This window comes from Tamandua tetradactyla, chromosome 5 (genome assembly GCF_023851605.1).
Source record: "Tamandua tetradactyla isolate mTamTet1 chromosome 5, mTamTet1.pri, whole genome shotgun sequence".
NCBI lineage: Eukaryota > Metazoa > Chordata > Mammalia > Pilosa > Myrmecophagidae > Tamandua > Tamandua tetradactyla.
This window is the reverse complement of record NC_135331.1, coordinates 174,239,759-174,267,510: the sequence shown is the minus strand read 5'-3', so window position 1 is coordinate 174,267,510 and position 27,752 is coordinate 174,239,759. Positions and strand designations below refer to the sequence as shown.

The window sequence follows — 27,752 nt, the reverse complement described above, 5'->3', positions numbered from 1 at the left end:
TATCATATAATTTCAGTCACACCATTTTGATATTATGAAATACATTTATAGTTCTCCTCTAAAATGCCTTCAATGATTGTTTCTGATTTGAGTTTATTATATATCAAAAACATTTTCATTTTCATATTTTGAGAATTAAGGTTAAAGCAACAGACAAATGCTATAGGGTAATCAAAATGTGACATTTATAGTTACTAAAACATGTGTGTATTCAGTTGCTGACTTCCTATAATGTTATTTTCTACTACATCTGCTCAATGATAGAAACATTATGGTAAAATGGAAAAGAATACCGTGTTTGCTGTCAACAATAGTTGTAAAATATGGAGTTTTTCCTTTTTTTAAAAATATAGCTTTTCAGTTTCATGTCTACGTCTTTAATGACCCTCTATGAATTAGTTTCCTTAGCTCTTGTATCCTTTCCCCAGTTTTAGACAAATAAATAATGTATTTATTTTACAAGAACAATTTAAGGTAGTCCCTTAATTTATTATTATTTAAGCTATTCTTTTATTTAAGCTAGTCCTTTAGTTGTTTTCCTCAATTTGACTCTTTAAAGGTCAAAGAGCCACACAATTGGAGTTGCAGTGGGCTTCAGACATAATCTTGAGTCTCTCGCTTCTACAATGTTGCCAGCAGCCACCAGTCGCCCTTTCTGAAATTTTATGCGCGCAAATGATTTCCACTTATTCCACTCTTCTTCAGTTCTAATAAACAGGACACATTTCTTTGGCTTAACTAATGTCTGCTTTGGGAAAGAAAAAGACAGTAAGTCGTGTTCCGATATTTATAAATACTTAAGTTAAGAAGAGGCATATTTTGCAAGCAAACATTAACACTGAGCAATTGCTCAAGGAGGTCGGACATCCCAGGAGCCCAGGGGAGGGAGCGGTTAACCCACCGCTGACATTCTGGACTGAGGGCCTCACTGTACTCACCTTGAATAGGACACATAGATTTTAGACTAGTGACATTTAAGGAAAAATGTATCCTAGTTTATGGGAAATGAAGGGAATAAGGCTTAGGAGGGGAAAGTTTTTTGTTTCTGTTTTAGTTTTTTTAAGAAATAATGAGATTATATTGCCTTGTGTGAAAGGGAACAAAAGGAAGGAGAAAAAGTAAAAAAAAAAAACATAAAAAGGTAGATTTATGCCAGGTCACAGATAATCCTAAATGCTTATTAATCTTGGTTTTTACCATTCCTTCTGTCTTCTGCCACAACTTTCCCAACTTGTCCAAGTTCCAACAAGGATTTATGGCAGGTAGTTTATTCTAAAAGAACATTCAAACTTTTATATTGTGCTGTTTAATTAGTTAAAAACTATACCACAATATCTCATCTATTTATAAATTACATACATGTACTATGTAAGGAGTCTCTGATCACTGACTAGTGAATGGCCTTGGAAAAATCACTTAACTTAATGGGCAACATTCTCCTCTAAAACGTGTTATTATTAAACACTTACCCAGTAGGGTTATTGGAAAGATTAAATGAATGAATTATATATAAACACAAATACATATAATCTTAATTTGTGGCTGGCAATAGGAAATATTATCTAAAGTCTAGTTATTATTATTTGTATTACTATTAGTACTTGACTAACTTATCATTAAATTCATAAGACTTTGAAATTTAAAATAAATATGATAGTTTAAAACAAAAACAAATAAATTCCTATTTCTTCAAAACCTGGGAAAGTCAATAAAGACTTTTGAGCAGGAGAATGAAATGTTTTGTTGTCTCTTCTTTCCTTAATTGTCTTTAAGTCATAAGAACATCCTATTCCTAAGTCTCATGATTTATGACCTAAGATTGACAGATTGCCTTACCAGCCCCACTGAATTTTAGCGGATCTTAAACCCACAAGAATAGTTTTAGGCATGTTCTGTTTGACTTCCTAACAACTCATGTCAGTTTTCCTCTGAGTGATCCTTGGAGAGTCACTCTGTTCAAACAAAATTAAGACTTTGTGAATTGCCTTGTATAAGGGACATGTTCTGTTTTATTACATTTGTCATGAACTAAAAGGATTAATTCAAGGAAGTACTCTAACTTGTAGGAATTTATTTTATTTTTGTAGAGAAAATATCCTAATATTAAAGAAAAAAATGAGGTAAAGTAAAACAAATCAAGCTGCAATCATATAATGCACAAAAATTCTCTGCCCAATTATGACTCCTGATTCCATCACAAAATGTGTAATTTGAATTATGTTAAGCTCCATTTGCTTTTGTTTCTTCATCAGTAAAGTAGGGACAACCCCTACCTACCACAAAGTGTTGTTGAGGTATTATCTCCAGTGACATAGGCAAAATGCCTTGATAAGTGACTGGCCTTCGTGTTGTAATATAGATAAAATTCTACTGATAATAAAAGCACTTCTGATTTCTAAATTTACTTTGTAAGTAATATTTATAATACTGTTCAAAGACAAACTGGGAGAAATATTTTGCCAGCATAAAGCATATGCATCCAGTCACAAGAGACAGGTGACAAGTATTCTTAAAGCAACTCACACCCTTTCTTTATGTTGCTTTTGTAGAACGCCATCTTCTTTTGTTCTTCTTTTATTTGATGAGAATTTATTGTATAATTGATGTGTGCAGGTATTGTACTTAGGCTAGGGATTTAGTAGTGAATAAGCCATAGATTCTAGTGGAATTCTGATAATAGATATATTTGTTGATTCGATCACATAGTAAAGACTCAGGGTTGCACTGTCCTGAAAAAAAAGATAAAAACACTCTGAAAAATTGAGATTTTTTGAAAGGTTTACTTTTAATTGCTGCTGTAATAAATCAATTTATATCTTGCCCATTACATACTTCTGTCTTGTTCATCCATGTTTCTCAAAGACCTGGAACCTAACAAGTGCTTAGCAAATATTCACTGAAAGAAAGAATAAAAAATATTGATATAGTCAATGCTATGCTGGTAAAGTTTCACAACTAGTTCTCAGGGGCTGTGTGGCTGGAAGTGTGATTTGTAGTGTTTGCTCCCTGATTTATCTTTCTGTGGTATGAAATCTACCATAGCCAATATCAAATTACCAATGTGACATCAGTTGAACCATATATTCTTGAAAATTTAGCAGTTGGCTCTTACAAGCAGTATGTGCCAGCTCTGGCTAAAATATACATGATTTCACTAGTAGTTAAATATCAAAAAAGGTCCATTACACATATGTTGCCTCAAAATAAAAATTTCCAGGCTATTACTAACCTTTAGCCAGGAAGTTTCAATTTAAGGTGTAAAAATTTACAGAAACCTCACAGCAAACTCCTGATATATATATATATATATATATATATATATATATATATATATATATATATGAGTTTTACCTATTTTATAGATGAAGAAATTAGTGTGTAGTGCCTTAACCGATTTTCTCATGGTCACACACTTTGTGAATGGTAGAGCTATAATTCTAACCATAGCAATTTGTTTCCTTTGGTAGTTTGAAGTTATATGTACCCTAGAAAGACATGTTCTTATATGTTATCCATTCCTGTGTTTGTGGACCCATTGTAAGTAGGATCTTTTTGAAAGTAACAAAACCTGGAAGAGAAAAGAGAGACCAGCAGATGCCACCAGGTGCCTTGCCATGTGGCCGAGGAGTCAAGGGTTGTCAGCAAGTGGCCTTGGGAAAAAAAAAAAACATCATCTTGATGATGGCTTGATTTGGAAATTCTCACAGCCTCAAACTGTAAGCTAATAAATTCCATTGTTTAAAGCCAACCCATTTGATGTTGTCTACTTGGAGCAGCCTAGGAAACTAAAACAGCTCCAAATCTTGAGCTTATAACCATCATAGTCTCTTAAATGGAAGATAAAATAATGTTTATGATTATTCTCACACGTACACCCAACAGAAAGAGTTTAATGATAGATCACCCCTTGTTGCTTTAATCCCCTTGTCATTTATTTGTTTCTTCATTTGGTTTGGTGAGGCATTTTAAGAGGCAGGAGATAGATAATCAGGGAGAGGGTGAAAATTAGAAATTGAAAGCCTTTGGAAATTCAGCTCTGCTGAAACTGTTGTGATAGTTATTTGTCTAGAGAAGCCAGATGTCCAGTGGCCTAGAAAAAATATCAGTATAAGCTGCTTCTAAATATCCACAATTCGATTACACTACAGGCCAGATAATTCTTCAACTGTGTCTACTTAAAAACCATATATCTCACACATTAAAAAGATTTTTACCACTTGTATCATCTCTGCCCCTCAATACTGACAGTAAAGAGAAATTATAATAAACAAGTCTCAATAATTACTAAGGGTCAAATTTTAAATTTCCAAATATACTCTTTCAGATGCATTTAACTTATATCATCTTTAGCTGAAAGTGAATGTTAATTTTTCCAAACTTTAAATCTGTCTCTGATTTAGAGTTTTGGTTTTTCTGTAACAAATAGATTTTTGATTTGTGAACAATCTGAGAGAAATTATTATCCATGTATTTATAGAATGTTCATCAAATAAGGTACCTTGGTAATTTTGGAAATATAGTAGGTTGTGAGAAAACAGTATGTTAAGTTTGACAGCTATATTCCCTTGGGCTCTTCTCTGTTTGGCTCTAGAAGCAGAAAGAATTTCTATTGCTGGTTAAATATCATTTCACTGCCTCAAATGAATTATTGAAGAACACATTTTCTGCATTGGTAACGAATTATACCATGGAAGCCTTCAATTTAAGAAACCAAAATAGTTATACCTTAATTAAAATATCTGTGGTATATTAGCTACTATTATTATAGAAGCAACTAAAAATTTACAACGGAATCTCAATATGAGAAGCTTTTTCACGATTTCAGTTGTGGTACAAAAGGAATCACGTTCATTGCACAATACTATGCTGAGTGTATCTGTTATATCCTTTCTGCCTGCTTCTTTTCTTTCAAATGTATGTGAGTAGAAATCAGGGTAGATTGGCAAGCAGCCACAGCCAGATGCTATCGAGAGAACTCAAGGCACCTAGAACTCAAAACCTGGAAGAGATATCAAAGTTAAATAAGGCCTAGATAAACTTCCAAAATTGAGGTGCAAAAAGCATGACTTAGAGAGTAAAGCAACAACTTCCAGATGAGAATGACAAATATGGTAAGAGTGAAAGAGTAGCACTGCAGGTAGCAATCCAGGTGCCTGCCTGTCTGTGAGAGTTTCTCTGTCAATAGCACATGCTCTTGAGGATATACTAGCTTCATGGAAAAGAGCCAGCATGCAACACACCCTTTCCCCATGATGAGGAAAGACTTGGAAAGGGTTAAATGGAATATGATGTGGCTGAATATACATGAGGGATATCCCACATAAATGGGAAGTTGGTGACCTGAACTGATATCTATGCAGCTTCCTTCTCACCTTCAATGCAACCCACCAACTAACTTTCCCTGAAAATCGGAGGGCTAGAAGTCCAAGTTAAAGGATGTGTTCAGAAACTTAAGCTTTCCCAGGTCGAGGTAAAAAAGAGCCAGTATTCAACTTTAATTCAATTCTGGGCTGTCCAGAGAACTTAACTACTAAAAACTATACTCTATTTCTCTGAGAAGATAGGCATATAACCTGAAAGAAAAGTTTGTTTTCCAATATGTCGTTAATTGCAAAAGGATAATAATAAAATAGTTAGAAGCTGGAAATGTAATTACTAAGCTACATCAGCAAAGCCTTAAAATGGGATAAAGGGGAGAAGGAGTGGAAAAGTAAAACATCCTAAAATTCTCATCATGTGGCAATGGTCCATGAGGAAAAAGCTCAGTGATATTGTGTTGGTTTTAACAACAGGATGTCTCTGGGGAAAAAAGCAAAAGCTGATGTGTAACTTGGTTTTCATGTTGTAAATATGTGCATCATGGCAGATTTCAAGCTACCAACATGATGCCACTGAACACAGTGTTGAGAAGAGATATACACAATCAGCTGTCATGAGCCAGGGTAAAATGAATCCAGCATACCACTAGCAGGGTCCCTAAATAGACATACATAGTACCTTGCTTTTATGTGATAAATGTGTGTTCACGTTTCAGAGTTAGCATTGTGAATTTAATCACCAGTGGAACTGAAAACTCAGTTAGAATTTATAAATTAGTTCTTTAACTTCATCAAATCAACCATAAATAAGAAAAAAGTAGAAATAAAATAGTAAACCCCAAATAAGAGTTAAAATCAGCATTAGAGCCAGATTGTGAAGGACTTGCTAAGTTACCCTAACAGGTGGGAGTTTCAAGCTTTAGATAGGACGGGATTGTGGAAGGTGTAAGTGGGGAGTGTCTTCTCTCCTAATCAACATTTATTCTCATCTCTATGTCTTCCTCACATCATCCTTTCTCTTTCCACCACTGGACGTCTAAATTGGATTATTCTTTCAAGGTCACTATCTAATTCCATTAAAACTCTTTCACCCAGCAGCATGGACTGGAGTAAGACCAACTGTTTCAATTCTTACTGTACTGTTTACTAGATATGTAAGGTGTATGATTCATTTAACCACTGTTTGCTTCATTTGAATTGTTTCCTCATATGAAGTATGTTGATAATTATAATACTATCCTCATAGGTTGTTATAAGGACAAATGAGTTTGTATCATATACACGGTAGATGGTAGATGGAATAGATGGTGCCAGGCATGTAGAAGCCACTTCGATGTTAGTTATTCTTCTTATAGTCATTATTATTATTATCTCATCCCTCCTTATTACTATTATCTCATCCCCCTGTCAGGAGATAAGGGGAGAAGCTGTGGTTGATTTTCTTGGGCTTCTCAATACATTACAGAAACCCGGAGATCCAAAGGAAGGAAAATTATATAGCTATTAACTGGAGTAAAATTGTCCATATCCCCTAGGCTGTCATTAGAAGACCTTAGGGCACAACCAGTGAGCATCACAGTCATTAGTGTGTATTCCACAAGACTGCTATCCAGTTATTCCTTTGTCTTCGAAGACTAAATACAAGTATGCACCATACAATTTTACACTTAATTTTCTCTCTCAGAATGCTTTTTTGCCATTTCAGATAGTAACAATAATTCAGACATTAGAAGATTATAACAATAAACAATTTGTTTGTTCATTGTATATTAAACCAATGGTAAAAAATTGAAGTACATTATCATATGTAATTATCTTACTTTAAATATCTGAATAGTGAAAGAGATATTAGCATTAACAATTTGAAAAAGTGAGATTCAGAGAAGTAAATTAATGGCTCCACAATTCCAAAGTTAGAAGATAGTGAAGAAATCTTCTAACTTGATCAAGATCAAGTGTGCCTGACTACCAAAGCTTTGATGGGAAGTCCTGGCAGGGTGCCTATTTAACAAGACTGAGAGCTCCTTGAGAACAGTGACCATGTCTTCTATGTCACAACTTCACTGAACTGAGGAGTCAGGTGATATGCACTAATTTATGTATTGATCCATAATGTTTAAACATGAACACGATCAACTTTGCTGTCAGTCAATGTTGCTTCCTATGAAATGGAGCTCAAACGATATTAAGGAATGATGAGAAAGGAAGGAAGGAAGGGAGGGAGGGAGGGAGGGAGAGAGAGAGAGAGAGACAGAGAGGAAGGAAGGAAGGAAGAAAGGAAGGAAGGAAGAAAGGAAGGAAGGAAGGAAGGAAGGAAGAAAGGAAGGAAGGAAGGAAGGAAGGAAGGAAGGAAGGAAGGAAGGAAGGAAGGAAGGAAGGAAGGAAGGAAGGAAGGAAGGTAAGAAAGAAAGAAAGAAAGAGAGAGAGAGAGAGAGAGAGAGAGGGAAAGAAAGAAAGAAAGAAAGAGAGAGAGAGAGAGAGAGAGAGAGAGAGAGAGAGAGAGAGAGAGAGAAAGAAAGAAAGACACAGACAGTTTCAGGGGGTCTGAAGCTTAGCAATAACAGACAACAGACAACTTTAGTCTTAACTTGTTCCTGCTTATATACTGCAGGGTTTATGTGACTAAAAGTATGCATACAATTCGTGATAAAACAGAGTGCCTACTTCTCAGTACATTTACTTCCTACATACAAGAGATAGCTAACAAGACCTTGGGGCTTAAGAAAAAACAAACATTCTCTCCCTCTCAGACTGTCCTCCAATTAAGCAGATAACAGTCTCCACAGTTTACTGCCACCACTCTGAAGCCAGTTGCTCCCAACAAATTCTGCAGGTTTTCCATTAACCCTGGCTCCTACAAGTTAAATAACCTTAATATTTAGAATACATTTTTTCACACTGGGACATAGACTTTTTTTTTTAGGTTGCCCTCCTCTAAGAATCAATTTTCAGATGTCTGGAATTGTTTAGCTATGATCTTGAATAAAGAAAGAGAAAGTGTAAAGTTTATCTGAAGATATCATCCTGCATGAAAGTATGTAGAAACTAGATATAAGCCCACTCATTGATAATAAATTAACTAAAAAAGTTTTTATTGTCTAATATAACATTTATACAAAGCAAAGAAAAAAAATGCAATAGTTTACAAAGCACTCTTCAGCAAGTAGTTATAGGACAGGTCCCAGAGTTTGTCATGGGTCACAATACCATCATTTCAGATTTTTCCTTCTAGCTGCTCCAAAATATAACCAATTAAATTTTCACAAGGTTGTCAAGTCCACTCAAGAGAGAAAGAATAATCTTTTCAACAAATGGTGCTAGGAAAACTGGATATCCACATGCAAAAGAATGAAACTTGAGCCTTACCTCATACCATATACAAAAATTAACTCAAAATGGATCAATGAACTAAATATAAGAGCTACAAGTATATCAAAAGAAAACATAGGGGGAAATCTTCACTACCTTGTATTTGGCAATAGGTTTTTAGATATAACACCAAAAGCAGAAGCAACAAAAGAAAATATAAACAGGATCTCATTAAGCTCAAATGTTTTGTGCAGCAAAGAGCATTATCAAAAAAGGTAAAAAGAGGGTGGTATGATGGTGCCTCAGCAGTAGAATTTTCCCCTGCCATACCTGAGACCTGGTTTCAATTTCCAGAGCCTACCCAAGCCAAAAAAAAAAGTAAAAAGAAAACCAATGCAATGGTAGAAAAGATTTGCAAGTAATATATCTGATTATAATTTAATATCCAGCATATTTAAAGTAAAATAGAAATAGGCAAATAACCCAATTTTTAAAATGGGCAAAGGATTTGGATACAGATTTCTCCAAAGAAGATGCACAAGTGGTCTACAAACACATGAAAAGATCTTCAACATCATCAGCCATTATGGAAATGCAAATCAAAACCACAATGAGCTACTCCTTCAGAACAATGAGATGGCTTTTCTTTAAAAAAAAAAAATCTTGGAAAATAACAAATGTGGGTGAGGATACAGAGAAAAAGGAAAACTTGCACATTGTTGATGGGAACATAAAATGGTGCGAGTGCTGTGGAAAATAGTCTTATGGTTCCTCAGAAAGTTAAAGAATTACTATTTGACCCAGCAATTCTACTACTAGGTTTATACCTCAAAGAGCTGAAAACAGAGGCTCTTCAGATTTTGTACTGTAGTGAGCTCAGGTGCTTTAATCATAATAAGCAAAACATGGAAGTGTTCCCGGTGTCCAGATGACACTATTTAAACAAAATAGTGGCATACCTCATACATATACAGTGGAATATTATTCAGCATACAAAGGAATGGTTTTCTGATATATGCTAAAACATGAATAAGCCTTGGAGACATCACATTGAGTGAAATGAATCAGACACAAAAGGAAAAATATTGTATGATTCCATGTACATGAAATGTCTAGAATATGCAAATTAATAAAGACATAAATTAGAATACATGTTACCAGAGACTAGGGTGGGTGAAAGTGGGGAGAATGGGAAGTTTACCGCTTACAGGGCACAGGGTTTCTGTTTGGGCTGTTGAAAAAGTTTTAGTAATGGATGGTGGTGATGGTAGCAAAATATTGTGGATGTAGTTAATATCACTGAACTGTACACTTTAAAATAGCTCAAATGGGAATGCTGTGATGCATATATGTTACCACAATAAAAAATAAAACTTATGGAGAGAAAGCCAATCCTGTGAAATCCAATGCTATCGAAACATTATTCCCATTAAATCAAAGAAGTGCTAACTGGCCTCTTCCTTTGTATGTGATTCTTTTTGAACATTGACTAAAAGGAAAGAGTTTGCTTTCCTGTGAGTTTCCATTTCTTCTCCCAGAGAAGAGTTGTTGAAATTATTATAATATTGATATTCTGCAATTTTGCATAAATCCCGTGAGAATTACATTTCACCCAGTTCTGCTTTTTGTCTATAATTCCAAATGTGATTGGCACAAGGTTTATATTTGTGCTGAAAAGGCTGATTTAAAATGTCAGTCTCTTTCCTGGGGATATTGTCAAGACTATTAGCAAAATGCTATGTACATCACTAAACTGGATCATAATGAGAGCTAACATTCATTAGGCACTTATTATAAGTGAAAATTGTGTTTTGGTCATTTATATACATTATCTCATTTAATCCTAATAACACCACTTTAGTCCGATAACTTTATCCGCATTTTATGGTGAAAAAACAAACCTGAAGAAATTACTTTGCTTACCCAGTATCACTCAAACTTTTGTTTTCTTTAAAAATATGGCTTATTAATCAGAGGAATCACTGTTTAAAATAATTCTAGTAAAAGGTTTAATAGAGACTTTATTCTTATATTATCTCCATGGATAATTTGCTAAAAAGCCACAAATCCAATATTTTTTACATATGTGATATAGGTTTGCCAATAAATTCAAGAAATGAAATAGTCCTCAATCCCTATTTTTTTCAATTCTCTAAAGTTATCTGTGTAAATATCTAATGAAGTTATTGTTTTTATATCTTATTTAATTGTGTTTTGGTCCTTTTGCCTCAGTCATATCTGAGTATAATGACAATTTTGTGGGAAGAAAAGAAAAGAGTAAAAGATCTACAATGAAGGCATCAGGTTGCTACAATTTAATTTTTAAATTCTAAACCTTAAAAATGAAATGCTGATTGCTTTTATGGCGTACCCTAGTCTTAAAAAAATGTTAGCCTAGCTCTGCTGAGTGATTACTATTTGTTTCGAAATGTACACATTTCAACTACCATATTGGCATGAAAGCATATTTCAAAAGAGGTTAATCTAAAAAGAATAAGAGTTACTGCAGAATGCAATGATAATGTGGCTTTTTATTCATAATGTCTTCTGATACAAATTTCTGATAAATTTAAAACTATTATGAAAAATGACTTTTCATTAGATATTGCATAGTGTATGTAACATAATTATTTTGATCATAGTACTCAAATTCTGCTTTTTTGTTTGTTTGTGTGTGTGTGTGTGTGTTTGTTTATGCAAATACTAATGAGTATTATTCACCTTACAATGAGGACAGGGATATTTGACTGATTTATTTACTACCAGATTCCTAAGGTCTAAAATAATACCTGGCTCATACCATTAATTTTGCTTAATTTATAAGAACATATTTTGTCAGGAATAACCGATCAAAAGCATGATTTTAAAATATTATACCCGAAGAACAGGTTGAATTTTCATTTAAGTATTGCTAGTATTGTTGTATATATGGTAAGCTGCAAAACACGAATAACTAGAGATTTATTGATTTTTTAAAAAGGAAACTTCAACGATATAAAAACATTTTGAGAATTATTTCTATGTAAAACTAAGCATTTAGCTATCAAATGTCACAGGCCATCACAGGAATTTCCCCGTGCATTACATCATTCCCTCATGTACCACAGGGGACCATTTGGCCTCAGCTTTTTTACACAAGTGTGAGCCAACAGCTCTTTACTGTAAGGCACATACAGCAGAGAATTTTTTTTTAACTTAAGAAATTTACATCTAATCTGCATGAGGCTAAACATAATGGTTCTATTTTCAAAATTCCAAATGCCAGGCACTATCCATCACTCAATTTATCACCATCATTTTTGTTGTTATCATCATCATCACAGTTTTTTGATAGGAAAAGTGTTGTAAACACATAAATGGCCCCACTTCATATAATGGGAAAGAGAAAAAAAATTGGTTCTAGGTTTCTCTTGGTATCTCTAATCTCTTACAATCTAAGCCATTAGTCTTTAAATTAATATAGAGGTTAAAAGTGCTACTTTTGCAAGATTTAAGAGAGAACTTCGCTTGAATCCCAACTCTGCCATTTATTTCTATGTAATGAAACCATCTGTGGCGATGATTCTGTTTGCTCCCTTCTTGCTCTTCTCTGGAGGCTGAGCTCTAAGAACTGCATCACTAGGCTGATTTCCCCTCTGCTTTTCAGTTGGGTTCATCTGATGGGCAGCACCAGTGACAGCCTGGAAAGTAAAAGAATCCAAAACTTGCTTTCCCCTGCTCCTGCCCAGTCTCGCAGTAGGTCTGGCAGTGGCCATGTTTCTCTTAGTTCCTAAGACATTAACTAGGCATTTCCAGCTCTGCTTACAGAAATAAGATAACAGACTAGCATCAAGAACAACCCATGACCCAGTGAATCAGTGACATCCTCCTAACAAGCCAAAAGTTTAACATTCCTGAGGAGCAGCTAGAGTCATGAAGACCTTGCATGTAAGAGCTTGCATATCAATATCTAAATCTAATCACTGATTTAGATGGAGCAATAAAATGTGCTTAAGACAACATAGGATTGAGAAATTAATTGTGCCCTTCTCACAAAGATCTAACTTCATGGTTGGTCTGACAAGAATGCGTCATGTGGACACTACTTAGTTTCCGATCTCACAATTTTCATGACTTGAATTCGGACATTGACACATTCCCATCAGAACCTCTCTTAAAATGATGTTCTATAATTTGAGGTCATCAGAGCTCACCTGGTTCTGTGGACATGGAGAGTAAGAGAAATTATTGAGAAGGACAGTTGTAGGCTTAACAATTTTATTTTCAAACTGCTATATTTTAACTAGTCAAAATAAAATTAGAAAACAATTTCATGAACAGAAATTTATCTTTTAATATGTCTGTCATGAGCTTGAATTAGAAAGACAAATGCAAATGGTCTAGTCATAAGAATTGATGTATCAGAAAAGAACAGATTATAAACACAATATTAGCCCAATAGGTGAACAGATTAATTGGAAAACAAACAAATATGATATTTAAAGAAACATATTGGCACAAATACTTGATTTTCAATTCAATCCAGTATTTGCAAATACAAAGATGGTGGTTGCGTTTATAGAAAAAAACTAATCAAAAATAGCAGATGTTGAAATTAGGTTTAAAACAAACCCCTCCAGTAACGAAGGGAAATAATGATATATTTTCTGATACTTTTTTTCTCTAATGTAAATAATTTATGGCCAGTTAAAGTTTTACAGATGTTTGAAAACTTTTGCCATGAAAAAAGAGGGAAACTTATCTGGCATATTGGGTCAATGCAAAAGTAGCAAATGTTTAGTGGTGAGAAGAATTGAACAAATTTGCATGTTCATGTCATGTGGCTGATGGTTTCTCATTCGTTTGCTTGTTTTAATATTTGATTTTGTTTCCTCAGGGAAAATTTTAGAGTGTAGTTTGGGTTTTTTTTTCCCCTTTTTCTTCAATATTTTAATTAGGTATTGTCATTCAGAATAGGTATTTGGCAGACATCTCCTCAAAAATGAAGTAAGTAGAGAGGTTCCAAGATGGCTGCTTAGTGAGGTGTGGAATTTAGTTAGTCCTCCAGAGCAGCTAGTAAATAGCCAGGAACAGTACAGAACAACTGCTGGGGCCACATCAGTGACTGATCACACAGAGTATACCAGTCTGGACAAGCTAGACCAGCTATGATTCTGTCCAGAACTGTAAGTCCCCCTAACTGTGGAGGCTGGTGCCCCTTCCCCACAGGCTGGTTCCCAGAAAGTAAAAGAAAGAGACTTTGCTAGCCAGCAGGGGCTTAGCTCCACTTGCAGAACAAATTCTGACTACTGAAAATAGGCTCCCAGCTCAGATAAACCTTAAATAAGAGCTAAAGATACTAGGCATTTTTGTCCCAGCACAGAAGGGGCAGGGGGTATGGAAACAAACAAACAAAAAAGAAAACCAGAAGCTTTTTGGATCAAAAAGCACAAAATATTTGAAAAGGATTGTTCCTAAAAAAAAGTAGGGGGCATATAGAACCTGGAGATACATAGAGCAATGTACCAATTTAAGCTCTTGATTAAAAAACCCGAGGAATGGGGGTCCTGCTTTGAAAAGGATTTTTTTCCCTTTGTTTCTGCTACTTAACTGCTTATTAGATAGAAATACCAAGCTTCTCATGCTCCAACTGTCCCAGACAAGGGCAGAATTAAGTTTCCCTGAGAGACAGAAGCTGATTGGGTGAAAGGAATTAATTCCCTGGAGGCTGTGTCTTCCCCAGGAAACAAATGGGGCCCCACTCAGGTGGAATCCTTCCCTCAAGGAATTCAGATACCAGGGACTGGAAAAATGAAGCAATTAAAGCCACCCTACAACCTCTCCTCTGTCTCAACTGTGCTCCCTGAAGGGAGAGTTTGCTGAAGTTAAAGGCATTGCATCACTTTATAGTTGTGGGAAACTGCAGGCAGACAAGTGCCACATACTGGGCAAGACAGGAAAAGCACAGAGTCTAGAGGCTTCACAAGAAAGTCTGTCAACCTGCTGGGTCTCACCTTCAGGGAAAACTGATGCAAGTGACTCTTACCTTTTGAGAGGAGTCTAGTCAGGGCTGGGAAAATCTGACTGGGGTCTATAATGTATGAGTAGACCCTCCTAAGAAAAATAAAAAGGTTCCATATAAGCAGGGCAAGAAACAAGAAAACAAAAACTAAAAAATTCTGATTCATTAAACAAAACCTATGCTAGAGATCTAGAATAAGCTGAACTGAATGTCAAAGAACAGATAGAGTACAAAGTCATCCAGCAAGAAAATCTTAAGTAAAAGAGTGAAAACAATCTCCAGAATAAACTAATTAAGGAAATCAAAAATCTAGACACCATCAAAAAATAAATAACAGGAAAATTGAGCATATTGCCCAGTCAAAGGAACAAACTAACAAAATTCAAATGAGTTACAGGAGTTGAAACAACTAATTCAGAATATTCAAAGAGATGTGGAAAATCTTATCAAAAATCAAATCAGTGATTTGAAGGAGGATTTAAACAAGGCAATGGGCAACTAAAAAGAAGAAATTGAAAGTCTGAAAAACAAATCACAGAACTTATAGGCATAAAAGGCACAGTAGAAAAGATGAAAAAAACAATGGAAACCTACAACATTAGATTTGAAGAAGCAGAAAAACAGATTAGTAACCTGGAGGACAGGACATCTGAAATCTGACAAGCAAAAGAAAATATAGGGAAAAGAATGGAAAAATATGAGCAGGGACTCAGGGAATTGAATGACAACATGAAGCACATAAGTATATGTGTTGTGGGTGCCCCAGAAGGATAAGAGAATGGAAAAGGAGGAGAAGGACTAATAGAGGAAATTATCATGAAAATATCCCATCTCTTGTGAAAGACATAAAATTACAGATCCAAGAAGTGCAGCATACCCCAAACAGAATAGATCCAAATACACATACTCCAAGACACTTACTATTTAGAATGTCAGATGTCAAAGAGAAAGAAAGAATTTTGAAAGCAGCAAGAGAAAAGCAATCCATCACATGCAGGGGATGCCCAATAAGACTGTGTAAATTTCTTAGCAGAAATCATGTGAGGCACGAAGACAGTGCTATGATGTATTTAAGATTCCAAGGGAGAAAAACTTCCAGCCAAGAATGCTATATCCAGCAAAATTGTCCTTCAAAAATGAGGGAGGGGGAAATTAAAACATTTTCAGAAAAACAATCACTGAGAGAATTTTTGACCAAGATACTGGATCTGCAAGAAATATTAAAGGGTGCACCAGAGGCAGATAGGAAAAGACAGGAGAGAGAAGTATGGAGAAGAGTGTAAAAATGAAAGCTATCAGTAAAGGTAAAAAGATGGAAAAAAATAGATATAACATATAAAATCCAAAAGGCAAAATGGTAGAAGAAAGTACTTCCCTTACAGTAATAACACTAAATGTTAATGGGTTAAACTCCCCAATCAAAAGACATAGACTGGCAGAATGGATTAAAAAACAGGACCCATCTATATGCTGTCTACAAGAGATGCATTTTAGACCCAAGGACAAATTTAGGTTGAAAATGAAAGGTTGGGAAAAGATATTTCATGCAAACAACAATCAGAAAAGAGCAAGAGTAGCTATACTAACATCCAAAAAATTAGACTTCAAATGTAAAACAATTGAAAGAGACAAAGGACGGTATGAATTAATAAAAGGAACAATTCAACAGGAAGACATAACAAGCATCACTGAGCCAGGGTGCTCCAAAATACATTAAGCATAAACAAACTAGACTTAACAGATGTTTATAGAACATCACACCACACAACAGCAGAAGTAGTGCGCATGGATCATTCAAAAGGATAGACCATATGATAGGTCACAAAGCAAGTCTCAATAAATTTTTAAAAATTGAAATCTTACAAAATACTTTCTCAGATGATAAAAAAATGAAGTTGGAAATCAATAAAAGGCAGAGATCCAGGAATTTCACAAATACATGGAGGCTCAATAAAACATTCTTAAACAACCAGTGGGTCAAAGAAGAAATTACATGAAAAATCACTATATACCTGTAGGCAAATGAAAATGAAACCACAACATATCAAAATTTATGAGATGGAGCAAAGGCAGTTCTAATAGGGAAATTTATTGCCTTAAATGCCTATATCAAAAAAGAAGAAAGAGCAAAAATCAAGGAATTAACTGTTCACTTGAAAAAACTAGAGAAAGAACAGCAAATTAACATGAAAACAAGCAAAAAGAAAGAAATAATAAGATTAGAGCATAAATAAATGAAACTGAGAACATGAAAATAATCAACGAAGCCAGAAGTTGGTTCTTTGAGAAAATCAATAAAATTGATGGACCTTTAGTGAGGTTGAAAAAAGAAAAAGAGAAAGGATGTAAATAAATAAAATCAGAAATGGAAGAGGAACCATAATCACTGACCCCACAGAAATAAAGAATACTGTAAACAACTTTATGGCAATAAACTCGACAATGTAGATGAAATGGATAACTTCCTAGAAAGGCATGAATAATCAACATTGACTCAATAAGAAATAAACAGCATCAACAAACCAAAGACAAGTAAAGAAATTGAATCAGTCAACAAGTAGCTCCCAGAAAAAAGAAAAGTCTAGAACTAGAAGGCTTCACATTTGAATTCTACCTAACATTTAAGAAAAAAATTACTACCAATCCTGCTCAAAGTCTGCAAAAAATTTTAAGAGAAGGGGAGGCTACCTAACTCATACTATGAAGCCAACACCATCCTCATACCAGAGCCAGACAAAGATACTATAAGAAAATTACACACCAATCTCTGTAATGAATATAGATGCAGAAACCCTCAACAAATGTCTTGCAAACTAAATCCAGCAACATATTGAAAGTATTATGCACCATGACCACATGAGATTTATTCCAGGTATGCAAGATGGTTCAACATATGAAAATTAATTAATGTAGTACACAATATCAGCAAATCAAAGCAGAAACCATATAATCATCTTGATTGATGCAGAAAAGGCATTTGACAAAATTCACACCCTTTCTTGATGAAAACACTGCAAAGGATAGGAATAGAAAGGAACTTCCTCAGTATGATAAAGGGAATATATGAAAAACCCACAGCTAACATCATCTTCAATGGGGAAAGGACTGAAAGCTACTCCCCTAAGATCAGGAACAAGACAAGGATGTCCATAGTCACCACTGTTACTCAACATTGTGCTGCAAGTTCTAGCCAGAGCAATTAGAAAAGAAAAAGAAATACATGACATCGAAATTGGACTGGAAAAAGTAAAACTCTCACTGTTTTTTGATGATATAATACTATAGGTTGAAAACCCTGAAAAATTGACAGCAAAATCACTAGAGCTAATAAACGAGTACAGCAAAGTGGCAGGTTACAAGATCAATGCTCAAAAATCTGCAGTGTTTCTATACACTAGTAATGAGCAATCTGAGGGGGAATCAAGAAAAAAATTCCATTTACAATTGCAACAAAAAGAATAAAATATTTAGGAATAAATTTAACTAAGGATACAAAAGACCTATACAAAGAAAACTGCAAGAAATTGCTAAAAGAAATCATAGAAGACCTAAATAAATGAAGGGACATGCTGTGTACATGGATTGGAAGAGTAAATATAGTTAAGATGTCAATTTTACCTAAACTTATTTATAAATTCAATACAGTACAAATTAAAATTCCAAAAACTTACTTTGCAGAAATAGAAATATGACTAACCAGATTTATTGAAGGGCATGGTGCCCTGAATAGCTAAAAATATCTTCAGAAAGAAAAATGAAGTTGGAGGTCTCACACTACCTGATTTTAAGGTGTATTATGAAGCTACAGTGGTCAAAAAAAGCATGATACTGGCATAACGATGGATATACTGACCAATGGAATTGAATAGAGTGTTCAGATACAGACCCTCTCATCTATGGACAATTGATCTTTGAGAAGGCAGTTAAGTGAACTCACCTGGGACAGACCAGTCTCTTCAATAAATGGTGCTTGGAAGGATATCCTTGGAAGGGTATCCGTATGCAAAAGAATAAAGGGGGGGCGGGCCGCGGTGGCTCAGCGGGCAAAGTGCTTGCCTGCTATGCCGGAGGACCTCGGTTCGATTCCCGGCCCCAGCCCATGTAACAAAAACGGAGAAACAGAATACAATAAAAAACAAGAAAATGTTTAAAAATGTTTCCCTTTCTTCCTTCCTTCCTTCCTTCTATCCTTCCTTCCTTCTCTCTGTCTTTCCTTAAAAAAAAAAAAAAAAAAGAATAAAGGGGATCCATATCTCACACCTTCTACAAAAATTAACTCAAAATGAATCAAAGACCTAAACACTAGAGCTAAGACTATAAAACCTTAAAAGAAAATATAGGGAAATATCTTATAAAACTTGTAAAGGAGGAAGTTTCCTGTATCTTACACCCAAAGCACAAGCATTGAAGAAAGAAATAGATAAATGGGAACTCCTCAAAATTAAACACTTTTGTGAATGCCAGAACTCTGTCAAGAAAGTAAAAAGGTAGCCTACACAGTGGGAGACAATATTTGGAAACAACATATCAAATAAGGGTCTAGTATCCAGAATATATAAAGAGATTGTTCAACTCAACAACAAAAAGACAAACAACCCAATTAAAAAATGGGCAAAAGACATGGACACTTCTCAGAAGATGAAATACAAATGACTAAAAGGCACATAAAAAGATATTCAACTTCTGTGGCTATTAGGGAAATACAAATGAAAACCACAATGAGATATCATCTCACACACACCAGAATGGCTATTATCAAAAAAAAAAAAAAAAAAAAAAAAAAAACAGAAAATGAGAAGTGCTGGTGAGGATGTGGAGAAAGAGGCATGCTTATCCACTGTTGGTGAGAATGTAAAATCATACACCTGTTGTGGAAGGTAGTTTGGCTGTTCCTCAGGAAGCTAAATATAGAATTGCCATATGATCCAGCAATACTATTGCTAAGTATCTATCAATTCAGAGGACATGAGGGCAAGGATACAAATGGAAATTTGCACACCAGTGTTTGTAGCAGCATTATTTACAATTGGCAAGAATAGGAAACAGCTCAAATGCCCATCAATGGATAAGTGGCTAAACAAACTGTGGTATATACATATGACAAAATATTATGCAGTGATAAGACAGAATAAAGTCATGAAGCAGCATGTAACAACATGGATGGACCTTGAGGATGTATGCTGAGTGAAATTAGTCAGAAACAAAAGGACAAATACTATACGGTCTCACTGATATGAACTAATATTAACAAATGCATTTGGAGAATTTCAGTTAAGAACAGAGGCCATCCGGAGATAGAAATAGGGTAGATTTTGGGTAATTAGAGCTGAAGGGATACAGATAGTGCAACAGGACTGATTCTAAGAATTCAGAGATAGATAGCACAAAGCTATCTAATTGTAGCACAAGTATGTTAATACACTGAATGAAGCTGAATGTGAGAATGATAGAGGGAGAAGGGCTGGGAGCACATATGAAACCAGAAAAAAAGGTGAATAAAGACTGAGATGGTGTAATCTAGGAATGCCTAAAGTGTACAATGATAGTGACTAAATGCACAAATTAAAAAATGCTTTTGCATGAGGAATAACAAAGGAATGTCAACATTGTAGTGTGTTGAACTAGATGATAACTCATATTATAAAACTTCAACTTCTGTGTGAGATTAAAGCAAGAAATGTTTATTTGGCACAAGATTTGTATTTTAACTAGTCCATTTCCTATTTTAACTTATATGGACAGTTTAATTGAACATTGTAAGTAAATAGACTCTTAAATAGGCATGAGATTTTGTAGGTTTGTCCAGAGTGATGCCCCGATAAATCCCAGAGTAATTTGAACAATGAATAAAAAGTATTTGCAAAGTCCCCTTGGGGAAATGGTGAGAAAGTGGGAAAATTCAACTTCCCCATGTGGAGAATTCCTGATTTTCTCATACGCAGTGGGGACAACCAAAGTAATAGATTAAGCCCGCAATGTTGAGGTTTGTTCATATGAAACTTATCCCCACAAAGGATAGGCTAAGCTTACTTGAAAGTAGGCCTAAGAGTCACCCAAGAGAACCTCTTTTGTTGCTCAGATGTGGTCTCTCTCTCTCTATTAGCCAACATGGCAAGCGAACTCACTGCCTTCCCCCTCTCTACATGGGACATGACTCCTAGGGGTATAAACTTCCTTGGCAAAATGGGACAGAAATTCTAGAATGAGCTGATACTCAGCATCAAGGAATTGAGAAAATCTTCTTCGTTGAAAGGGGGAAGAGAGAAATGAAACAAAATAAAGTGTCAGTGGCTAAAAGATTTCAAACAGAGCTGGAGATTATCCTGGAAGTTATTCTTACACATTAAATAGATATCCCTCTTTTAGTTTTTGGTGCATTACAGTGAATAGAGGGAAGTGCCTGAAATGGTAAAGCTGTGTTCCAGTAGCCATGTTTCTTGGAGATGATTGTATAATGACATAGCTTTTGCGATGTTACTGTGTGATTGTAAAAACCTTGTATCTAATGCTCCTTTTATCTATGGTGTGGACAGATGAGTAAAAAATATGGATAAGAAACAAATAATAGAGGGAACAAAGGTTAAAATAAATCAAGCATATTGACATACTAGTGGTCAGTTAAAGAAAGTGATAAGGGGTATGGCATGTATGAGTTTTATTCTTTTCTTTTTCTTTTGCTGGAGAGATGCAAATGTTCAAAAAAAATGATCAAGGTGATAAATACACAACTATGTGATGATATTGTGAGCCATAGATTGTAACCTTGTCAAGAATGTACATCAAGAATGTTTGTATGTCAAGAATGTTTTTATATTTATTCATTGTTTATAATTTAAGAAAATGAAGTTAGCCTGTCATTTCAAGGCAAGTAACTGACAATATTTGTGGCCAATGACAAAGTTTGAAATTTCCAGTGAAGATTATAAATTAAAAACTTGTACCCACCTCTGAAAACCTGATTGCTTCCCAATAAGTGAAGACTTCCTGATGAGGTATAGTTTGTGATCCTAAGAACTCTGATTTGTTTGATATTATATACTGAAATGGGTCAAAGTTCAGAAGATCTACTACATCTATTAAACTGACATTTTCCAAGTAACCAATGGATGATGTTGCCCAATCATGAATAAGTAAAAGATCCTTTCAAAGTGCAAGATAAATCAGTGGCTTTTAAAGAAATTGAATATTAAAAGCTATTGATATTGCTTCAGATTCCACATTAATCATCAAGTTTTGGTGTAGTTTCAAAGAAGCATATCTACATTCATCTGAAAAGATTATTTAAATACTCATCTCTTTTCTAAATACGTATCTGTGTGAGGCTAGCTTACCTTTAAGTACATCAAGTAAAACAGCATCTTACCACAGAATGAATACAGAAGCAATGAAATTTAGACTCTCTTCTATTAAGCCAAACATTAGAGAATATATGCAAAAATGCAAATAATGGATCTCTATTTTTATTATTTTGGAAAATGAAGTTATTTTCATAAAATCATATATCTATGTTAATATAGGATGGCCTTATTTTCCTTTTAAAATATTTTAATAAATACATTTTTTAAAATGTCTCTGTTTTAATCTCTAATGTGTATATATGCATCAACATAGATAGCCCACATAGATCAAAGCTCTTTGGAGACCTTGATACTTTCTTGAGATTGTAAAGATGTCCTGAGACCAAAAATGTTTTAAAACTGCTGCTTCAAAAACACTTTAGTTGACTATAGTGGCAAAATCAATTATGACATTTGAGAATAGCCATCAAATTGAAATAATCTTAATCAGTCACTCAGTGTCTTTTGACTAATGCTTTACTCATAATTAGTCATGAGTAAAGATGCTTTATGAGTAAAGCATCTTTAAAGTCAGTTTTCTTACATTTAATGGAATGACATATTACAAATTTCTTTCAAAATTCAAATAGACAACATAGCTCTAATATTAATCCAAGTTAATTAAAAATAACTACCTTTTCAACTTTTCTCATTGGTTCAGCACCTTTGGTAGTGTTATTTACAGTGTTACATTTCTGAACATTGTTGTTTTTTCTTGAGTGCTAGATGAAAATGAAATAGCTAATTTGCATGTCTGCATATATTTGCATGTCATGCTTTAAACCTTAACTCCAGTATGTAAATTAAGAGAAAAAGAATGAATTAGCACAATTTACAGTCATTATATTCATCACCAATATTCTGGCATAAATATTTAAGTTCTTTTTAAATTAACCAATGTGATTCAATTTGATATTGAGATGAATGGACATGTATGCAAATGAACAGGGTAAAAGACAGGTAAGGGAGCTCACAATAAAATGGAGACAACCTTGGGCAAGGAGAGAGTAGGGATAGCAGATAAATAACTAGCATGTAGGGAGAGATTGAGACATCCTTTATCTGCCCTAGTTTGCTGTTATAGGATATGTACTGCTGACATTGACAATGCTAATCTCTTTCTCTCTCTCTCTCACACACACACATATCTTATATGTTCTATATTACTATTTTATGTAGTTTGTTTACGTCAAGATTTCTTACAATGGCATTGACACCTGTGGCAATGCTGCTTTCTCTGTAATGCAGTTTGATTTTGTGCAGTTATTTTAAAGTTATAGTGCATTTTGCTCTTATTATGTTATTAAAATCAATGGAAAGCACTAGGCAAAAATACAAACCATTGTTTATGCCAGACATAAGACAGCCAGTCATTATTTTTAAGCTGGTTGACTCAGTTCAATTGGGAAGAAGGTAGGAAAAAAGAATGTGTTCAAAATGCTGTGTTTCCAATCACCCTTTTCCACAGCCAGTACCACCCTACCCAACCCAAATTATGTCCTTTTACATTATTTTCCTAACTTCCTGTGATTTCCTTCATAGTATTCATCACAATATATATTATGAATATATTTTGAAAATATTTTATTTAGTGTGGTAGTCAGTCAGTTGTCAACTTGGCCAGGTGAAAGTGCCTAGTTCTGTTGCTGTGGACATGAGCCAATGGTACATGAACCTCATCTGTTGCTAATTACATCTGCAGTTGGCTAGGAGGCATGCCTGCTACAATGAATGATGTTTGATTTAATTGGCTGGAACTTAAATGAGAGGTGCAACGTAGCATAGCCCAAGCAGCTCAGCATACCTCATTTCAGCACTCGCAGCTCAGTGCAGGCCTTTGGAGATGAGAAAGGAATCACTCCAGGGAAAGTTGTTGGAACCCAGAGGCCTGGAGAGAAGGCCAGCAGAGATTATCCTGAGCCTTCCCATGTAAGAAAGAACCTAAGATGAAAGTTAGCTGCCTTTCCGCTGAAGAACTAATGAAATAAATCCCCTTTTATTAAAAGCCAATCCATCTTTGATATGTTGCCTTTTGGCAGCTAGCAAACTAGAACATTTAGTATTATTTTCCATTTCAGGAAATGTTTAAATTTTATTCACTTCTATATCCCCAGGTCCTAAAAATCTGACATATACTTGATTTTCAATAATTTGTTGAATAAAAAATGAACGTATTGTAACCTATGCTAAATTTCTTGCTCAGTAATCTGACAACTGATCAGCTCAGACCACCTGCACAATTATCATCACTCTTTTTGTTTCAAAACCCCGTGTTTGCTCTAACAATATTGATTGAAATGCAATTTTGTCTTTTAATTTAATAGTAATAATGTTGCCTTTTATTTTGCATAATTGTATTTTTAACAGCTTTATTATATATAATTAACATACCATAAAATTTACCCATTTAAAATATATCATTTCAAGATTTTAGCATATTTGCAAAGTTTTGAAGTAATTTGCCATAAATTAATTTTGGCATCTGTCCAAAAGAAAACCTAGTACCCATTAAGCAGTCACTCTATATTCCCCCTCTAAACATAGGGAAAACACTAATCTATTTTCTATGTGTGCCTATTCATGACCTTCCATATAAGTGAAATGTGTTTTATATATGAGTGGCTTTTGAGTTTTTAAAATTTATTTTTCTATCTATAACCTATTAATTCAATTTAACAAAAAAAAGTCTGGTTTTGATTGTGAGTTTAAAAGGTTGGCTTTTTCCACAAATTTTTCTAGAAGCACTATTTTAAATAAGGATTTACATATTATGAATGTAATTAGTAAACATATGGACATTTAGAGAATAGCTTGTTTTTTTTTTTTTTTTGTATGCTGTATGGCAGGGGTACATTTCATTCTTTTCCCAAGTGAGTATCCTGCTATTGCAGCACCATTTTTTGTTTGTTTGCTTGCTGGTTTGTTTGTTTTGCTTGTTTTCAGTTGTTTTTAGGAAGTGCATGGACCAGGAATCAAACCCAGACCTGTTGCATGGCAGATGAGAATTCTACCACTGAGCTACCCTTGCACCCACAAGAGAATAAGTTTTAAACATGTTAAGAGATGAAATTAAAAGCAACCTTCCCACTATTATATATTTGACTTTCAGACATGCTTTCATAAACCCATGAGAAGTGATAGTAGACTATTTCTCCTAGGTGTGGGCAGGCTGGGTGAAAGAACTGCAGCTGTGGTAGTTTTGAGATTTTTCTCCTTCATCATAACTCTGATGATTCGAATGTTTATCATAAATGGGGGCAAGTAATCCTAATTAAGCAGCATATACTAAAGTAAAAATATATATGTATAGGATTTTATTTACATGTGATAAAGTGAGTTAACTTTTCTTAAAAATATATATAATATGCACACACATATATATATGACATGTACATGTACCTGAATATAGTTTGTCAAACCTCATTTTTCAAAGTATTTGGAGGTTAAATCTTAATCTGGTAGGGGCTGGACTTGAAGTCTATGGTAGGGACAACATAACCATACATTTGAGTGAAGATGTCATAGTGATATCTTCCCCAGAAAATGCAAGAAAGACTCATCTGTGATTAACTGACACTGAAAAACTTACCCTAAACACAAAGAGAAAAGGATGGAGAAATTCAACTCATAGATCATCAAAAATTGCTAGGTTTTCTTATTTAGCAATAAGAACTCAAAACCTGTTTGAGTTGTAACTGATTTAATCAAAAGAATAAATTCAGAGGGTAAGTTTAGTTCAATATTCTGCTTACCGTGTGCCAAGGACTGTTCTATCTTAAATACATTCAAATTTTAATCCTCACAGGAGTCCCTTTCCTAGAATTCCTATTTTAAGATGATGCCACACAGTTACAAAGAGGTAGCATGGGCTTCAGAACCCTGGGTTCTGGTTCCCAAATGTTTGTTCTAATCATCACATCCCATTGTTTCGTTAACAGTAGAATCTTCATACACAGTAAGCAAAAAAAAGCTCTATATAATGACCAGAATCAGTGAGAGGCAAATTTGCTCGAAAGTAGCTGATGATGTTAAATGTTTGGGGTCTGTTTGTCCCTACTGTTAAAACAACAACAAAATAAACAAACACAAAATCTTGAAGAAAAAAAAAAGCGCTATAGATTGGGTTCACTGGGCAAAAAAGAAAAAGAAAAAAAAGGCATAACCCAATGTCACAACCTTGGTTCCAAGGGCGAAACATTCAGGATTAATTGTTCTTCTGAAGGATTTGTGGCCCACAATCAATGTCATATTAATGGTTCTTCCTGGAGCCTGGCTACGTATTCCCTTTTTTCCTTTTCTTCTCCCAAATGTAAGCAGAAGAGTGATTAAAATCTACCTTTCAACTGCTTTATTTTACTTGATGAGACAGATTTTAAGAATTTAAGATGCCACAGCATTCTGTGGTTGGGTTAGCACTTTGTGACCCCAACAAAGTTATTGCTTTTGTTAAAAAATCACAATTGCTGAGGATAAACAAATTTGAAATTTATTTTTTCCTCTATCAAAGCAATATAAACACAGGCAATACATTTCCCACGCAGTTTTGTTGAAACAAATGGGTTGATAGATGGGCTCACCCAAAGAGTTTCCTCAACTATGACTAGAATGCCTTTGGAGAATAAACTACTTTACCAAACTTAATTAAACTTATCTTCTATTTAAAAATTCCCATCACAACAAAGATTGTCACTGATAATTTCTATTAAAATTATGTATTTTTTTTATTTTAAAGAACTACAATTTCAGGAGTCACGACTCCATTTCACTCAAACTATTCTTAAGAATAATATTATTTCCATACTTCAAGCCAGACCTATTTAATTGATGCTAAATGATTACTTTTAAGTAAAAACAAATCAAAACAAAACACAGAAATAATACCTGTCCAAATAAGTAAATTTCTGTTTCACTTCTATAATAATCTGACTTCAAATTTCTCCGTATTCTAGACATAAAACATCCTCTTCCCTGGGCTCTTAACGAACTTAATTGTCCAATTAGTACTTTATAATCTATACCTAATAAACATCAATCTTAACCCATGAAAGAAAAATAAATGAGAAACGTTCAAACTGATAAACATGCATAAACCCAAATGAAAACAAAGAAATACTTTGAATTTTTCCTATGAGAAAATCTGACCTTTCTGTGAGTTTCAAAAGCATGAGCTCTTAGTCACATAAAGAAAACTGTGAAAACTGCAGGCTCAGACATTTTTTATTGATAATTTGTTTCTATCAGGCTAATTAGCTAGTGTTTGTCTCAGTCTAAACTTTACATAAGTAGATACCTAAGTATATATTATTTGGACATGAGGTTTTCCTTTCTACTATATTGATAGATTTTAGTTATGTGGCCTGAATAAATAGCCTATTATTGCTTAGTTTGGTAACCATATATTTTAATTATTTTTCAAGATTTAGCAGTCCTAGAAATATATGTTTCTTAAGTTTACAATAACATCACAGAACTTGAAATGAAAGCTTCTCCTAGACATAAGCTTAATGATGTAATCAGTTGTGCTTTATAAGTTATGGCACAAAATTATCCCATATACAGCGCACTTATACATGTATTATCTAATTATTGGATCAATACAACTATCACAGAAAATGATGGAAATGTACATATGCTTAAGTACTTTAGGGAAACACTGCTTATTAAGGTGGAAAAAGGGAATATTTCTTAATAATTTTACATAAAATAGGAAAAAAATCCATATCCCATTAAATGTTTCACTTCAGAATCTTCTCATCATCATAATTATTGCATTGTTACTTCTTAATT

At 34.3% G+C, this 27,752-nt stretch overlaps 1 long non-coding RNA gene across 2 annotated transcripts; it reads right to left on the bottom strand.

Annotated features, from left to right (window-relative positions):
• Nucleotides 1–225: 225 nt before the first annotated feature.
• Nucleotides 226–25,848, bottom strand: LOC143682886 (uncharacterized). Of its 2 annotated transcripts, XR_013175345.1 has the most exons (4): nucleotides 25,718–25,848; nucleotides 2,833–2,896; nucleotides 2,526–2,729; nucleotides 226–745 (listed from the first exon to the last, which is right to left on the bottom strand). It is a non-coding gene; the product is annotated as an uncharacterized LOC143682886 (long non-coding RNA). The 2 variants fall into 2 exon arrangements; XR_013175346.1 differs by lacking the exon at nucleotides 2,833–2,896.
• Nucleotides 25,849–27,752: the final 1,904 nt, after the last annotated feature.